The following is a 10,514-nucleotide window of genomic DNA, read 5'->3' as shown; positions in this document are numbered from 1 at the left end:
ATATGCGTGAGGGACAAGTATAAATGATGTGGAGTAAAATAAAAGAAATAGTAAAACAATTGTTTCAAGATATTAACCTAGAAGATTATTGTAGTATGCAATAAGTTAAAGTTATAAAATATATATTTAATTAATAAATATAATGAAAGATATTAAATAGATAAATATAAATAAGATTGCACGTGCTTAATATATTATATTTTATATCCAAAGACGTCTAAAATTTGTATCTCATTATCCCTGAAGACAAAGTGAGAAAAATGATTCCATTGTAGATAATTAAGTTTGTGCTAAGGAAAAGTGCAGTGTGCTAAAAGTGAACAGGATTGGGTGACCAAGTTTCAACAGTCATAAATAATTCACAGCAATCTTAGAATTGTAGTAAATGGGAATTGTTGGGAATGGCTGAGGAAAAGTTTATTCACCATGTGAGATTATCTTGAGCACAGCATGCACATATAAGAGAAAGATTCAACTCTGATTTTATGATAGGGAAAACTATTTGAATGTATTATACTTAGATAATCAAAAGGTAGATTATTGAATTAGCAATGAATAGCTTGCTCTTTTCTGCAACGAAGAACTTGCTTTACTAAAAAAAGAATGGGAGAACTGCTGTTGTCAACCAGTGATTATTATATTATGTAAAAGCACAATTTGAACTGGTATTTATAACAGTTCAATTTGATTCATGCAGTTCTCTAAGTGTTCAAATTTCAGATGGCTTCAATGACAGTGTCGAATGGAAGAGGTGAAAGGTCAGAGACACGAAAGAGAGAAGACACGACTGCAGAAAGAAGAAGAAGTGGGTGAGGGGCTTTCAGCTCCCCTCCTAAAGTTGACCACTTTCTGAAAGCTCAGCAACGAAAAGACTGATTTAATACTGGAAAAGGTGAAACTTTCACTTGAGACTTTTCCTGAGAACAAAAAGACAATTGTAAGATGCAAAACTGTGGCAGAATCTTTCAATGCCCAAACTGAGAAAAGGCAGAGAAACAACAGAGCCTATATTTCAAGTCTACGACACCAGGCCTTTGAGTGACAGGCTGACGACACATGCAGAGCGACAGCCGAGAAGCTTCAACAGACGGATGATCTAAAAACAGAAGAACTGACTGACATCCTTCCCTTACGGGCACCACAGGTGCAGCAACTCCAATGATCACTCTATAGAGACTTCAAATGTAGTTAATTATTATATTAACTTTATTCATCTTGATTATTCACTGGTCTCATAAGCAATTCTTTATATTCTCTGCTAAACTAACCCTCTCTGCTTTATCAGTAGGTACAAGTCCAGCTCTATAAGAAAAAGAAAGTCTATTGACAAAGAGAAGTGGGTCCTTAACTCACCAAATAGTTAAGACTGAGGCTGGATTTGGTATAGTGAGGGCTATTATATTCAAAGAAGTTCATAGGACTAAAAGCATGAGAAAAATGATTCTGAAGCAAAGAAGAAAAAATAGGGAAAACTGTCAAAGAATAACTATTATTGTTGGCAAAACATTGATACTGGTCACTCCATTTTGTTTTGGTAATTTTCTAGAGATAGATTGGAGAAAAAATTACTCCAAAAGTCCAAAGTTATGAAATCACAAATGCTGTCAAAACTGGGATAATGAGATGGAAATGTTGTTGGCCATGGATCCAAGATTATGCTGAGATCTCCAATTTCTTTTTAAAACAGCTCATGAGAAAAAACAAAAAGAATAGGAAAAATCAGAACAACAAATGAGAAAAGAAAAAGTGTATTTGAACAATTTAAATGGCAGGCCTATTATTCTAAAATACTATTAGAATTTGTAAAAAGAAAAAAGGATTATAACAATGGTGTTATTCTAAAACTTATGATCATTGACACTTCTCAGTAGTGTTTGACATAGTTGTGTTGACCTGATCAGACCTTGTGGCTAAAATTAAAGATGCTGCATTTAGAGCACAACCTGCAAGAATGCTGGCCAGTGTGAGAGTGACTGAGTGTGAATGGACATGGTGTTTGAAGAGACACTGAGGCAAAACAATTAGTTTGCCAATACAGCTGTATTTAACCCTCTGGGGACCAGAGTGTTTTTGGGGCCCTTGGGATGTTTTGACATGCACTGACATTTGTGCTTTTTTCAGTTATTTATAAACATGTTAATGGCAAAGGTGTAAATTCACTCTATATAGCACAAACTTGGCTACCATGATGAGTGAGCAACATGTATGTACATGTTTGTATTTTTAATAGAATAATGTTTATGCGTGGTTATTGAAAAAAATAAAAATGAAAGTTGCTGAAATAAGACCACAAAACACATATTGATTATTTCTTCATAAGACTTTTGAAAATTGTATCACATAGCCTAGAATATTTGCTCCAAAACTATGTGAGAATCATCCTGACTACTTATTCAGATAAGTCAATAAAGTCTTTTACATTTTTAATGACGTGTTTTGTTTGAGAAAGCTTTATGCGAGGAGGCGTGATCTGTGTGGCATTCCACACCTGAGAAAGACAAAGACCCTCCCATAATGGCCCTATTAGGTGCTATCAGGCCCTATCATTACAGGAGCCTTGCACAAAGAATGAGGAGATTTAAAAAAGAATGGCTTTTAGATTGTTTGGATTTATATAAGGAAAATACAGGGTGCATACGTCTGGACACTTCTATCACACACCCTTCACCATATAGACATGGTTTTATTTCAGTTCAAAGTTCAAAGTTAGAGTTGGAAACATCTTGAAAAGAAAATTGTCTTTCTCCATAAATGTCTTAGTTTGATCATACATATTTCAAAGTTGAGGATTCATTATTTTGATATAGCTTGAACAAACACTATAACATATTAGTTGATTAGTTTATTGACAAAACATACTATATATTTAACATATGAGCAGAAACTCCTAAAAAAAAGAGTAATTTTTTATATTTTAGAGTAAAAACTTTATCCAAAACTAGTCAACGAAATGTTATTTAGTCTGTAACAGTGCGTATCTGTGCGTTCATTCATTCATTCACACACACACACACACAAACATGAATCACATTTAACAGTATGCTATTTTTCCGTTTACAGACACTACGTTATTCTATATCGCGATTAGAACAAAGCACTTGCAAAAAACACTTACTTCTCAGCTGAATCTGTTCATCCTCGCAGTGAAAATAAACCCAGTGGTAAATGTCCCAGGATTGTTCCTCATATAGCCGCACAAGACGACAGTAGATTAATCTGACTAAAAAATAATGTGTGTTTTCAGAGTTTATGGGCGTTAACGCGTCTCAATGTGTTGCTTCACATATTTGCGTTTGAATAGCGCGTGCTCTCCGTGGGCGTGTCACATTACCAGAGATAATCAGCTCGAGAACGATAATGAGACGGGCTGACACGTCTCTCTTTTTATATAGATGACATAAACGGAGAATATTAATTTTAGTTTTGAATCGGATCATTTAAAAGTACAAACTCAAACGATTTAAAAGATATATTGCTTATGGCTGGGTGAATAGTATTAGCTGAGTTGTGTTGAAGATTAGAGACGTGCTCCAGAAAAAAAGTTCACGGTGACTGAGAGGCAGAACTGCAGAACTCGCCCTGTTTATTTTCTTTATTTTACAAAAGCACAATATTTTATTTCGATTGTATGTGGGCACATAAAAAAGTAGACATTTAACAGATTATTTTCTCATATTTCTTAACTCTATATGAACAGAAATGATGGTAGTACTTTAAGTCTATTTTTCTGCTATGTGAAAAAAACGAGCAAAACGCGCCCGCGCGTTTCTGGTCCCCAGAGGGTTAAAACTTTAATATGTGGGCCCACAGGGCAAATTCTGCCCAATAAAAAATGACCATGGATGTATTTGGTTAAATTTCCTGGTTGGAACTATAGTGGCAATGGGAAAAACAAAGAATGAAAAGAGAAAAATAAAAATAGAAAAACAGTGCCACAATTGCGCAGCGCATAACACATCTGACTTTCTTTGCAGCATATCAAGAGGAGCTGATATTTGTCAAAAGTATGAAATGTTGTGTTGTAATTTTTGTCTGGTAACAAAGTGGGTTGAGTGTTGGCCAAGATGCCTAATAAACAGTGTGCTGATAGTGAAACTGAAGACAAAGAGATAACCGAGTTGAAGTGACTAATTGTAAAAGTACATAGGAAATTTATTATGAGAAAAATGTAAAGAAATTGCAATTATGATAACAAAAAGCTGAACTATATGAAAAACAAGGGGAATATATGGCATACCTGCCAACTTTTGAGTTTTGCTCGGCGTGAGATTTGGTGACGGGGGGGGGGGGGGGGTGGGGGCTAGAGACGAGTGAGATTTGTTGACGGGGGGGTGGGGGGTAGAGACGAGTGAGATTTATTGACGGGGGGGGGGTGGCTGTAGAGACGAGTGAGATTTGTTGGGGGGGGGGGTCTCGCTCGCGCAAGGTCTCTCGCTCGCTCTACGCGGTTTGGAGCACAATCTCTGTCTCGCATGCACGCTCGCCCTAGATAACGGGAGATTTTTAACGAATTTGCGGTATAACTAGTCGATCACGAGTGGCTCAACAGGTAGATATATAGATAAACTCATCTTCCAGGCATTTGACCGCCCGGGTTGACACTTCAGCGTGAGAAATCGGGAGTGTGGCGTGTGAGCGTGTGAAACCAATCAAATGCGGGTGTCTCACGGCCAATGCGTGAGAGTTGGCAGCTATGATATGGATTAAAGTCCTGCTGTTAATGAAAGCAGAAAAGACACCACTCAACCCACATGACCTTTCTACAGGGAACACCAGAAAGGACAATGGGCCAGATGAGCAGATGATTGAAACTACATGTTGTTGTCACTAACAGAAATAATGAAGCTTTGATTTACAGATGAAAGCAGCTCAATTCCAGGAAGGTTTCTGAGATGAGTCTAACAAAAAGAGCCATTGACTATGCTTTGTAATTTCAGAAGAAATGATCAACAGAGTGACATTTGAGTCCTCTCAACTTAAAATACACCAACAGATTTCAGCAACCCCCCACAACAGAAGTGAGGGATCAAGGATGCTGACAATGACAGAAAAAAGTCCATTGCAACGAACGACTCAAGAGTCACACTGGTGAAAGATGTAAAGATGACAAGAGAGTGATCAAATCATGAATGAAAAAAAGGAGACAAACTTGACCAGAAACACAGGAATGAGAAGTTGCGGAATGTGGAAGCTCACAAGGAGCTGTGCAAAGAAGAGAGAATCAACAGAGATGAGTACAAGCTCAACAACAGTCAACATCAACCAAATTTCCTAAAAGCCCTTGAATAGATTCAGTAGCAACTTAATAATAACCCCGCCAGAACAAAAAAATGATTGAAGAGAAAAATATATTAACGTAAAAACAATGATAATGACAAATTAAGAAAAGAAACTAAAATAATGATAACGTTTAATTTAAGAAATTGATATAGCATAGTGAGAATTAAGACAAGTCATGAAGGAAAATTAAATTAGAACTAAAAAGAACTTTTAAAATAAATCTTAAAGGGTACTCAGATCCAATTGGGCAATACAAAGGTATACAAAATTAATTTAAGGCTACAGTTGAGATTGAAGCAAGTATTAACATTGGGTATTAACAAATATAAGATTTTAATTCATAATTTTATGAATTGATTCAATATGCTATTGACTAATTATAAAAATTATATCAAGTAGTGTTTATAGAAAGGTTATAGACTTACAGGAAGTTATTGAAACGATAACAAACAGGCCCGTCTGAACAATCTATATGGCACCAGAGTGGGGTCAAAAATAAATATTTGGCATTCACATGAAACATAGATTATTGAACCAACAATACTTTGATTATTTTCAATCCAGATGCACATGGTATTAAAAAACCATGCGCAAGGGGGAAATAAGGGAAGGCTTAAGAATAAACAAAATTATAAAAAATAAGAAGTTAAAATTAAAGGCATTTTAAATAAATTATAAAAAATAAGTTAAAATTAAAGGCATTTTAAATTAAAATGAATTTTTGCAAAGTTTTGTGAAATGTGTGGCAAAAACAAAGTTAAGAAAAGAACAGTGACAAAAATAGGCCATATGTCAGTATACCAGAAAGACTATTAAAACATTTGGTAAGGAATATGTGGACATGATATAGATGGGTAAAAGCAATGAAATCAACAGAGGAGGGGCAGGAACAGAAATTAAATCTCTAACAGAGAAGTAATCCTTAGATTAGAAGTCTATCAGAAATAAGGTCAGATAATGGGTCAGCCAAACAGAAGTATTGAAGATTAAAAATAAGTTGCATACGAACACAAGGAAGTTTAAATAATAAGGAAGTTATGATGCTAATGGTTTAAATGGTTGATATAAAAACTTTTAGATTGTTAGATATACAGAAAAAGAAATGCACATAAGGAATATGTAAGAGTGCAAAAAGTTGTTCTCTAGAGTTATTTTTCTAATTGTCTAATGAGTTTATTGAATGACTTTTATGGGGTAAATGTAACATTTCTTAGTTAGAGTGATTACATGAGACATAATTAGTTTATTCATGATGGTTTATTTAAAAATTAGTAGAAAAGAAGAAAAGGTATTCAGTTAAGGTAGTCTTGAACTGAAGAGCTACAATGAGAATGAGAAGCTACAATACGTGAGATTAAAAAGGTCAAAGAGTATTTATTGTTTAAATTTGGAAATAAAATTGACAGAATGTGAAATGTAAAACTTTATAACAACTATTAAAGCGTATTGCGATTAATTAAATAGAAGATTCACTAAAGTGTTCTGTTCGTTCATCAACTAAAAATGACTGAATAAAAAGATTGATTCTTCGAATTTAAGAATTGATATTCCTTCATAAAAATAAGAAGTGATTAAAAATAGGAAAGAGGTATTTTTACCCAGCCATATTTTGATCTCATATTAATATAGATCATGAGAAACAAAAATGCAGAATTAATCAATTAGACAACTATAATAAGCAGAGATTTAGTATAATGCTTTGTCTGCATTAGGAGAAAAACAATTATGTGAAAAAAGTAGAATGACTTATGTTTGGAGATCAGTGGTGCACTTTTACTAAATAATATTGCGAAGGAAAAATTAGCGATTACGATTAAGTGGGAGAAAAAACTTAAGAGCAGAAGTTAAGGAAAACGTGATTTAAAATTTGGAACACTGGGAGCATGGTTTGCAAAATTAGGAATGTTTTTTGGACATGCAATATTGAAAGGGTTATTATTCTGTTGTGTACTTTGCATATTAAGATCACTAGTTGGAAAACCACGGTTAAACGAATGGAAACTAACGAATGGAAACTAAATGAAAACTAATTTGTGAGGGCAACCAAATTGATATTTACAACCCCTGGATGTTGATTCAAGTTCCTCAAATGAGGATGAAGAAGATGATTGATGAGCCAGACCCTGGGTCTATGTGCTAGCATAACCTCTCCCCAGAAGGGTGACCCTCTACGATGCACAAAGTGTCTGGGTCGAAGAGAATGTCTACACTGCAAAAAACCTTTCAATAAGAGACTTTTTATGTTTGACATATTTTACATAACTGTGACAATGACAGGCAATGCTGAACCAAATGTATACACACACTTATAACACTGTCTTATTCTTGGTTTAATTTTGATTAGGGAGAATTCCGAGTCTTTTACTCTTTTCATTGAAAGAAAAAACAACTGAAAGAAAATGGAGAGAGATGTTTGGCTCGAATGCTCCTCCGGAGTATGGTGGCATAATTCAGTCATTGTAAAGGATGGGTGACGTGATTGAGTCACTAGGTAGCATAACTGAGGGGGCTGGATTTTGAAACTACACTCTGGAAAAGGATAGTGAATGTGGGGCTTAGATAAGCCCCAGAGGAGGGAATGTTGAAGATTTTATTATTCAGAAAACAAGTAATTTAGCCATATAAGAATACACAATTATTTCTCTGTCTAGGCGACTTTGAAAGCTGCAAGACCTTCTGTAAAAAGACCCTGAATGTCAATTCTATTCTGAGAAGTCACATGGTACAAGACCTTTACCTCAAAATATCTATAAGTGTATGACCATCTTTGGAAAAGGATGTATGTATATATGTGAGAAGCTGGGCACGGATCAGGAGTGATCGCCTGCAGGAGGAAGGGGTCTCCTGCTGGAGGGAGTGATCCCCTGCAGGAGATGCTCGGCTTTGTTTGTTAATAAAGTCTAATATTTCTGGCATCAAAGATCTATGCGAAGTTATTTTACAGAACAATTGAAACCACTACACACGTCGCTCGCGAGCTGCCAGTAGCTCGTGGCCTGATTGGTGGTAGCTCGCCAAGGGGCCGTTCACATATCGCGCTCACATATTTTGCGCGCTTAAGTTCGTTATTTTAAATGTAGGCGCGCGGCAAGCGAGCTCATAATTGAAGCGACGCGCTTATTTTTTCCAGGCGCAGTATGTTTGTACTTCGCGGTCGTCTATGACAACTATTGACAACAAACCCACCGTAAGCTGTCACGAGACTATCTATGGTAGCCCGTAAGGGATAAAAAATAATAATAATTAAAACGCGGCACACGCAACGATGGGCCGCACTAACATTAAACTTTAATGTCAAGTAGGGGGCCGCGAGTTTGAGACCACTGGTTTACACAGTAAACTCGTCTCTGTATCTCTATTCTCTCAGGTGTTTACAGTAAACTTGTGTCTGTAACTATTCTATCAGATGTTTATACAGTAAACTCGTCTCTGTATCTCTATTCTATCAGGTGTTTATACAGTAAACTCGTCTCTGTATCTCTATTCTCTCAGGTGTTTATACAGTAAACTCGTCTCTGTATCTCTATTCTCTCAGGTGTTTATACAGTAAACTCGTCTCTGTATCTCTATTCTATCAGGTGTTTATACAGTTAACGCGTCTCTGTATCTCTATTCTCTCAGGTGTTTATACAGTAAACTCGTCTCTGTATCTCTATTCTATCAGGTGTTTATACAGTAAACTCGTCTCTGTATCTCTATTCTCTCAGGTGTTTATACAGTAAATTTATCTCTGTATCTCCATTCTCAGGTGTTTAAACGGTTATACTGATCTCATCTTGAAGAAAAAGTGAAATTTAGAACATAAGAAACATCTACATATTTAACATGTACTCAAAAGTAACTTGTGAAAAATGAAAATTAGACTACACCCTACAGTGTACTCAATGGATACAGTGTACTCAATGGATGCATGGTACATCACATGAATTAAGTTTCCTTAAATCTTCCTATGAGTGTAAAATATCCACTGTACTGCCTACACTAGGATGGACAAGACAAGTCATCTTTATTTATATAGCGCTTTTAACAATGTAGATTGTTCCAAAGCGGCTTCACAGTGATAAACGGATAATTTAAGGTAACCAGTCAGTGGATGTACACTAGGATGGACATACCTTCAATCTCAATGTCATCAAGCGATTTGCCTTGAATATTAGGAAGACAGCCCTTTTCCATTGCTAGCAATAACTTGGATATTTTAGCCAGCTGAGTAGTGGCTTCAGGCAGCCTGTAATAGTCGCGGTGGACGCGGATATCATGTCCTAAGAAATCTGCCACCTGATCCAATTCATTGTTTTTCAGGTTTAGGATTTGGGAGAGAGTAGCTACATGTTTGCACAGAGAAGTTGATCTTAGAAATTCTGGATTTTTAGCTCCACATTCACTTGCATAGACTCTAAGAGTCTGTGACTCTGGGAGTTGGGTCTGGCAAACAAGAATTCATTAGTGTCCAGTACTCCACATTCACTTCTCTTGTGTCAGGGCATCAACCATATCAGATGAGAGAAGAACCGCAACCTTTCTTCCCCTTTTCCCCCTGATCTCAACGCGACTAAAATGGCTCCACAGTTTCTGTTCAAAGTTGCTCAGGCCCATGGCAACATCATCATGGAAAGAAGTGCTGTCCCTTTCTTTGAAGCCTTTGAATGGCATTTTAGAGACCTCTCCTGCACGTCTGCGGTTGAAAACAATGATTTTGGTGAGCATTGCTTTGGTGTAGCTTTGAGGTGACCCAGTCTCTTTTAGTTTCTGCAATGCCGTGTATGCAGTCTTAAGGAACCGATGAAGGCACTTTACGTCCTGAGTGAAAGGCAGTGTTAAAGGCTTGTTAAATTTCGTCTCATTCAGTGTAACTAAAGCACTCTGCGAGATCATCTCGGACCACTTTGAGGAGTAGAGCTTTTTAAAGGTCTCTGTTCCCTGTTCCGATCAGTTCCTTGTCCTCGGACATCAGTGCTCTGCAATGAATGATTTCACAAATCTTATTCAAAGAATGCCCCAATTTCAGTGCAAGGCTTGGACATTGATAGCAGTGACTCTCGTCGTCATAGCCAGACACCCTCTGGACCGCTCCAATGAGTCTGTGAAAATTGGCAGGTTTCACAGCTTCTTCAAGACTGTTTATAGAAAACTCTCTACGCAAAGTCAACAACAATCTTCCAATTTATCTGAGTTTTTGACGAATGTACTCAAATTTGGTAGGGTCATGTCCATGTTTGTTAAAGAAAGACTGT

Source organism: Rhinichthys klamathensis, unplaced genomic scaffold, assembly GCF_029890125.1.
Source record: "Rhinichthys klamathensis goyatoka isolate OS25496 unplaced genomic scaffold, OSU_Roscu_1.1 h1tg000578l_1, whole genome shotgun sequence".
Taxonomy (NCBI): Eukaryota; Metazoa; Chordata; class Actinopteri; order Cypriniformes; family Leuciscidae; genus Rhinichthys; species Rhinichthys klamathensis.
This window is presented reverse-complemented; position numbering follows the sequence as displayed.